Genomic DNA, 7,536 nt, shown 5'->3' on the forward strand with positions numbered 1-7,536 from the left:
CACGGAGAGAGCCGTCAGCGTCCAGCTTGTGTATAAAGAGAGAGGGAGGTCACAGGGGTCACAGCCACATCTGGCTCAAGGCTGTGCGATATTTGTCTTCATTCGTACGGACAGAGCTGCGGCTCTCACGGCGCTGCTGTCACTGTTATCTTTGGCAAAGACAGTGACGCCCCAAAGCAGGGAGGAAAAAAGGTCTCTGCACATTCAGACAAGGGACGGATAAAAGCACAGAGCAGTCATGGCGAGGTGTTGGTCCTGGCAGCTCCGTGGGGAATCCTGCACACTCACAGGATCTGGACCTGGAGCCCTTAACCGGCTCGGTGATGTCAGGATCAGTGGACAGAGGAAACCACGGCTGCATGGAGTGTTTCCAGCAGCGTCATGTCAACAATCCGTCTCCGGAGACTCATGGAAAGACAAAGCTCCACATTCCCATGTCGGCCATGACAGAAAGGACTTTCCACAGTTAAATATACTGGGTGGCCTCTTTAAGTTTAATAAAGAAATCATCACATCAGGCTGAAAATACACAATAAGAGGACTTTCGTTGAATTGAAGAAGACAGATTTAGCGTCAACAGACTGAAAAAAGGTCTCACTTAATAAAGAAGTCCCTGTTTATGAGGTGTAACTGATTCATTTATTAATGGTAATAATAAGATTTAGAATAAAAACAAATGTTGAGGTTTTTAAAAACAATCATTGAGTTGTTAAAAGTCTATTTAGAAAGTTATTAAGTCGTTAATAAAGAGTGTGCAGTTATATTTGTTAATAAGGCATTCATAAAAGTTTATGTCTCCCACTTTCTAATACGCCAACAGCAGATGTTAGTAAGTCGTCTTGTGCAACTGACAACAAATTAATTTTGTTCCATGTGAGTTTGAGGAGGTCAAAGGTGTGTGTGTGTGTGTGTGTGTGTATGTGTGTTCTGCAGAAACACCAGCTTCTTAGTTCCGCTGAGAATAACTGCTGGCATTTCAGAGAACTATGCCAAAATGATGGATCCAGAAAAGCGAACAAAGACACACAAACACACACACACACACACACACACACACACACACACACACACACACACACACACACACACACACACACACACACACACACACAATCCTGTAAGCCTCTATGGAATTCCTCTATGATAATAGTGGAAACTCAGCCAATCGCCTCATAGCTGTAACCAGTGATCATCGACCTCTGCGATGTACAAGTTCAGTCTTGTGTGTGTGTGTGTTGCATGTGTGTGTTATGCAAACATTGAGTGTCAGAGAACACACACACACACACACACACACACACACACACACACACACACACACACACACACACACAGACACACACACACACACACACACACACACACACACACACACACACACACACACAAACACACACACACACACACACACACACACACACACACACACACACACACACACACACACACACACACACACACACACACACACACACACACACACAGCTGCAGGACTTTATCTGAGCTTCTGTACTGATGTGGAGGGAACCGGCACAGGTTTCCCATGCTGCTTCACTGCAGACCAGAGGGGACTGTTAACGATCAGCAGCTGTAGTGAGTCAACTAAAGTGTCTTTACATCTGACCATGTTTCACGTTTAAAAAAGGCCTTTAGGAAATGCACCGAGCCTTGAAGCAAATAGAGGCCAAACAGTAGAATTGCAACAACCGTGTCGGTCACTTGATGAGCATCAGAAACCCAGCAAAATTAATCGTTTCACTGTCAGAATTTGATCCATTCAGACCGATAACATTTAGAAAGTCGAGAAGAGCTGCTCCATTCAATTATTTAATCTCCCTTCAAGTTAGCTGGAGCGCTAAACTGGAACTAGCCGACTTGAGGTCTCTTCTTCGCCGGAAGTGCGGAAGTAGTGCTGATCATCATCATCATCATTATGGCTTTCTGCGCCCCAGAGCAACGTTCACAGGAATGAACGGGTCTGTCTCAAACTGTTTCAGGTCTCTTTATACATCCATGGTTCAAAGTCACACAAAAAGCTGTATACATGTATTCTGTATGTGCCCCTCACTGCATTACCCGGCTATTCATTCTGTTCTCTTTCGGGCCCTCCTCACATGAGGGCCTCTATACTCTCCAGGCCCCTTTTCGGCCCCCAGTCCAACTCTCCTGGAAACACTCCCTGTAGGCTTCAGAGGGAACTGTAAAACACTTTAAGTTGATTACATTTATCATAGCAGAAACACAGAGTGGGGCAAGTGAAGTTAAGATGCATTTTGTTAACCTGACTCCGCCAGATGTATTGATTCGCATGATTCTCATTTGCTCGGCATATTCGTCTGGGAACTCTCGTTTGGAGATCTTTTGGGAAGGGCCCAAAATACTGGTTGCTGATTTGATAAACCATTTGTCAAATCAACCAATCAGATCAACGAAGCGTATGACGTATGAAACAGAGCACAGAGGCAAAGCTCAGAAAGTCAACAACATGTTGGTAAAGGATATTTGTTTGTGTAAAGCAAATTTACGGACAAAAGGCCCAATTTCAGGTGCCCGGTCCATATTCCAACACAAGGATCCAAGAGAAAAAAGCGTTAGCGAGCAAATTTTCTCTGCCGCAGGTTACCAGACTGATCTGCGAGTAAAATACAATAGAGCTCGTAAGATCAGGATGGTCTCTAGTGCATTTTGGATCTCTGAATGCTCTTTTCAATGCAGAGGCCTAACAAACAAATGTTAATGGTGCATGAGGATATTTGTGTTCAAGTCTCAAAGTAGGTAGAGTCTTCGATACCGATCGATACCGCTCTCTATGTCTGTTAAATATCCAATCCAATACAACTTTATTTGTTAAGTACTTGAAAACAACCAATGGTGACCAAAGTGCTGTGCAGGAGAATAAATAAGACATCATAAATAAAAGACTCACATGAGGCTCAAAAAATACACATACAACAATACATTAAAAGCCACAAAACATAAGTAAAAATAACATAGGTAAAAATACATAGAACATAAGTAAAAATAAAACCCATGCGATGAAAGCATTCAAAAATAAGAACAGTTTAAAATCAAGTAAATAAATAAATTCGACATCTTAGTGGGTATCTGAGGCCACAGAGAAGAAACAGGTTTTAAGAAATTATTTAAAAACAGACAGAGAAAAGGCCTGTCAGGGCAGATTGCTCCATAATTTGGGAGCCGACACAGCAAAGGCACGCTCCCCTTTACCGCTAGGAGTTTGTTAGCTTTGTTTAGCATAAAGACTGGAAACAGGGGGAAACAGCTAAACTGGCTCCGTCCAAAGGTAACAAAAGCAGCCAACCAGCATCTTTGCCGCTTGTTTGTGTTATATCAGAAGATGTAGCTTTACAGGGGGGGTTCATGTGCCAGAATACTTTCCAGCCAGTGCGTTTGTAACATAACTACATAACAACAGTACAGAAAGTCCACACCAACCTGCCTCCTTATGCGGAGTTTGGCGCTCTTAATCCTGGAGCACGTGCTCTGAGCGTCTAGTATCACCACGGACGGGCTTACAGTTTACAGGTGAGCCCGGTGTGTTTGGCACAACAAACAAGGGGGCCTTGTGCTTTGGAGCCAAACACAGAGGGTCATGACAACATGGAGGTATTTGATGCCCTGAGAACGAGAATGGGCTGTAAACTCAGACGTTCAGAGGAGTGGAGAGAGCTGTAGATGGAAGTTACTGAGGGTTTAAAAAAAAATGGCATCTTTGTCTTTTTGGTTGTCGATTCTGACGAACTTGACGCCAAAACTGTCACTTAGCCTCTTCGCTGTCGATCCTGGATACCAAACGCCAGTGTATCTGTGATGGAAATATCTAAATGTGACCTTACATCCTCTTCTTTTGGCCAATTACCAGCAAGAAAAGGAAAAAATATAACACAAAGTGGATCCAGAAAACTCAACACACATCAGTACCAGCTCCTTAAACTGGCCTCTCTCTTTAAGTTGCTGCACGACCTACTATCCTTAAATAACTGTGTTTTTAATCAGTCAGCAGATACAGCGTTTTTTTTCCATGTGACGTCTGATGGAACAAAGCATCATTTGTGGTTTGTTGTATGCAAGTCATACCACCAGATGGGTGGAGCTGTGAGCAGTACAGTACACCAACTAGATAATGTGGACGCCATTCACTCTTGTGTCCTCTTTTAAACCGCAACCAACCATGAACAAACATTTGCAATTAAATCAAATGCTGTTTGTTTTGGGAGATAAACACCCATTCTTAATGTGAACATCAAGATGGAGGGACTATTGTCGCCAAAAGGCATCCAGACTGCCGACCCTGGCAGCCACCGGAGGCCGTGCTGTAACAAGGCACAAGGGGGATTAGGAGGAGAGGAAAGAGGCAGCCGCACTGTTTACACTCACACACACACACACACACACACACACGCACACATGCACACACGCACATAAGCACATAAGCACATAAGCACACACACGCACACACACGCACGCACACGCACGCACACACACACACACACACACACACGCACACACGCACACACACGCACACACACCTACTAAACTCACACCTCCGACACAATAAAACACAGAGATGTTAATCAAATCTTGGTGAGAAAACAAAGAAAAATCAGATGCATGTAAAGACATTAATCTGATGACAAATAGAGAAACAAAGTTCCCATGTTTTACAATTCAAAGCTTCGACTTCCTATGAAATTGGCATTTATACACTTCTACTCGTGCTGTGGCTTAGCAGGCAGTCAGCTGTGTGTGTGTGTGTGTGTGTGTGTGTGTGTGTGTGTGTGTGTGTGTGTGTGTGTGTGTGTGTGTGTGTGTGTGTGTGTGTGTGTGTGTGTGTGTGTGTGTGTGTGTGTTATAGTAGGTCTGTGATTTTCTAAGCTACAGTAAAGAAGAAGTTCAGTGAGTCCATAGACAGATATACGAAGATGCTGCCATCTTGGTTCAGACTTCTGACCATAGACTGTATGCAAAGACGTCTGTGCTGCATTTGGATTTTCTTATAAAAGAAACAACTAAACTAAGCAACATGGAATAAAATTTCACACATGAGAGGCTGTTTTTCAAGATTTACTGTGACAAGCGTGTTGAATTTGATATATCACACGTTGTGAGCATGGATGGATAACTGAAAGGGACACAAGAAAAACACAAAATGAAAATAAAGAGATGCTCAATGACTGAAAAAAGACACAAAACGACCACAAAGAGACAAAAAATGATGACAAAGACACACAAAATGATTAAAAATAGATGTCTAAGAATAAACATATTATGAATTTCTGATGAGGTCCCCTGACTTCCAGTGCACTTGGTCTGAACGTTTATTAACATCTATTATTTTAAAATGGAGGAAATATCAACGTTTCTGTGCAACCATGAATGTCGGGACCAAATTTCATGTTAATCTATCTAATGATTGTCGAGAAATATCACTTTAAACATCGTCTGGATCATAGTGGTGGGTCGACATCGCCACAACAAACAACCCAAACAACAGAGGTTTCAGCATCTTAAAATCACTCATCACATCATCATCGTTGTAATTTAGACCGTATTTAGACAAACAAGTCGTCCATAAAACCCGGGAGGTATTTTCTCTCTGCCATGCTTTTGCAGAACATACAGTAAAGTACAGACGAGGTAGGCAGCTCCTGCCTGCTGGGTCTCTCTGCGTCCAACTGGAACATCTTTTCCATTTGCACACTGGTGCGCCGTTCCAAGACATTACAGCATCACTCTCTCACACACACACACACACACACACACACACACACACACACACACACACACACACACACACACACACACACACACACACACACACACACACACACACACACACACACACACACACACACACACACGATGAATTATTCAGCGTTTCTCTCAGCCTCATGGACACTGCTTTTTCAGCATCACAGGGGACTTTCATAAGATCATGTTGGAGCGCTCTATCTGCTCCAGTGACGGGTGCATCAGCAGAACATATTCTGCTGGTTTTGGGTTCCCAGACGACGGAGTCATCAGGATGCAGCCGAGGCCCTGGTGCCTCTCAGGGTGTGTGTGTGTGTGTGTGTGTGTGTGTGAGTGAGTAACTGCGTTGCTGAGCAGTCAGGCTGTTGTGACTCTGTTGCTCCAGCTGGCTTCAGCTCAGTGTTGGAAGTCCATTCGTGGGACGGCGTGGGTATTCTCCGGTGCTTCCACCCCGAGGATAATGAGTCTGTCTGCAGGGGAAAGGACTTCCAGATGAGAGACGGGGACGCTGACTGTCCATGAATAGATAAGTGTGAGTGCAGCCGCTCTTCTTTATCCCTTTATGCCCTTTACTCATGGGAACGGGAATAAAGTCAATAAAGTGCTTTAACCTGAAATGTCATCCCCCCAAAAAAAACATCATTTAACAAAAATGAATTAGAGCCCGACCGATATGTGATTTTTGAGACTGCCACGATTACCGACATGGCGGGCGATATGGTGCATTTTTGGGCTGGAATGATAACAGACCTTTTCTTTGTGGATTGTGCGAATATAACTCTAAAAGTACTTATAAGGCTGCTTTCCTAAACTTTCTAAAATATTATCTAACATTATTATACTGCCCTACAAAGCCAAAGTGCAGTAACTATGAAATTATTTAAACATTTATTTTGTTTGTTTACTGTCAGTTGGCACATCTATGATAGAATATGGTTTACTGGTTTGTCATGGTATGATTCTTATGCAAATCAATCCATACCTCCATATTTTCAGACCCCAAACTGTGCAGAACTCACGTTATTCAGAATTTCTTAGTGACTGCACTTGGGCTTTGTAGGGCAGTATACATTATACGAACGATCTTGATCTTCAGCCAATCCTACAAATGAACACAGAGAAAATAAAGAATAAATAGAAATAAAATAGATAATTAAATAAAGATCAGTACTGTATGTTTAGTTTCAGTCAACTGCTGGACAGACACCATTTCTAAACCACCCAAAGCTTCATCTTCTGCATCTTATCATATATATATTATCATATATATTGATATATATAAATATATTGTCTGACCCATTTATATCTGTCTGGCTCCAAAAATAATATAATTCAATATCTTAAATAAACTCACTTTTTAACTAATTTTATGGAGGAAAAAAGGTAAAGTGATGTCACGGCCGGCTCAAAACCCAAGACATTTAACGTGATGCAAAACAAGAAGTGACAGCGAAGTTAATTCACACAATACTGTCTGACTATCTTATTCTGCTCTCTAATTATCAGTAGTAGTAGTAGCTCAGTCCATAGGTTCGAGTCCCTGTGTGGACCATGAATGGAGTGTGGACTGGTGGCTGGAGAGGTGCCAGTTTCATCTCCTGGGCACTGCTGAGGTGCTGTTGAGCAAGGCACCGAACCCCCAACTGCTCGGGGCGCCGGTCACTGGCAGCCCCCTCGCTCGAACATCTCTCCATTGGTTGCATGTATATAGGTCCTGTCTGAGCATGTGTGTCTATTTCGGGCCTGTGTGTGTAAAATGAAAAA

Source organism: Echiichthys vipera (genome assembly GCF_963691815.1).
Source record: "Echiichthys vipera genome assembly, chromosome: 12".
Classification (NCBI taxonomy): Eukaryota; Metazoa; Chordata; class Actinopteri; order Perciformes; family Trachinidae; genus Echiichthys; species Echiichthys vipera.